Source organism: Pinus tabuliformis, chromosome 8, assembly GCF_031772625.1.
Source record: "Pinus tabuliformis cultivar Carrire ecotype Pingquan chromosome 8, CPIR1, whole genome shotgun sequence".
Classification (NCBI taxonomy): domain Eukaryota; kingdom Viridiplantae; phylum Streptophyta; class Pinopsida; order Pinales; family Pinaceae; genus Pinus; species Pinus tabuliformis.
The window spans coordinates 1,606,649,549-1,606,650,941 of record NC_142294.1 but is presented as its reverse complement, the minus strand read 5'-3'; positions in this window follow the sequence as shown (position 1 = coordinate 1,606,650,941).

Here is a 1,393-nt window from a genome sequence, read left to right as displayed (position 1 = left end):
GATAGTGGTTGACTAGTCTACCATTGATAGGTCCTCCTAATGGTCCTTCTCCAATGAAATCTTTAAGAAAGAATGCATTGTTACCTCAAAAAGCTTCAATTTTATAAGGTCCTTTCCATAGACTGTCAAACATTCCATGCTTATATTTCTCTTCATTTTTGGAGTCCCATCTTTGAACGAGATCATCTAGTTCAAAATCATCAAATTTAGTCCTTCTATCATGAATTTTCTTGATTTTGTCTTGAATTATCTAAGTTTTGTTTTAGACTGCCTCCCTAGTTTGCTACAGTTGTATCATTTGATTTGTCCTTCTTTGTACATCATTTGGCTCCACTTGTATTTCTTGCAATAACTTTAGCACTATAAATCCTAAGGAGGTGGGAAAAATTGCATCCATTCCATATACTAATTGGAAAGGAGGCATTCCAATAGATTTTATAGTGCTAATTCTATCGACCCATAGAGCATTAATCAACTTCTTGTGCGAGGATTTCTTATTTTCCTGCAATAAATTCTTTATATTGTTGACCAAACTCTTATTAGAAGACTCAAATAACCCATTCCCCTAAGGATACTAAGTAATAGAATGTCCTAAATTTATTTGATACATGTAGCAGAAATCAATCGTTTTCTTTTATTTGAAAGTTGCAGCATTGTCAGTAATGATTTTATGTGGACATCCAAATCTTGAAAAAATATTACCTTCTAAGAACTGAATGATTACAAAATCCATAGCCTGTCTCATTGAATGGCCTCAATCCATTTGGTGAAGTAGTCAGTGGCTTTCACAATCCATTTATGTTGAGTTGAAGAGCTTGGACAAATTTATCCAATAAAATCTAATCCCCATTATTAGAAAGGCACCTCCTCTGAAATGGGCATTAAAGATAAGTGCAAAATTTTTGACTTGCCTTCAAAGATTTGAAATTGATGACAAGTTGAAACTTTTTTATGATCATCTATAAGCAAGGTAAGCTAGAAAAAACCATCTCTCAGGAGTGGTTTTCCAATATAAATGTCCTTCGTACCCCCCTTGATGAAATTCTTCCACGACTTTGTTTTCTTCATCCTCCAATAAACAATTTAGAAAAATACCTCCATTATCCTTCCAGTGTAGAGATTAATTAAAAATGGAAAACTTTACAGCTTTTTTGTTTTAGAAATCTAGCTTTGGTTTTGGTCAAACCAGCATGAGTTTGTAAATTATGTAAAACATACACAATATTTTTATACCAAGGAGAGGTAACAAATTATTCTGATACTTGTGGAGTCACCATCTCTTCCTTTTCATCAATTGCAGCTATAAAATTTATGTCCAGTGCATGGAAATTTGATTAAGCCATTAGCCTATCGAATCTTTGACCTTTGATGAGTTTAGTAGGCTTTACATCAA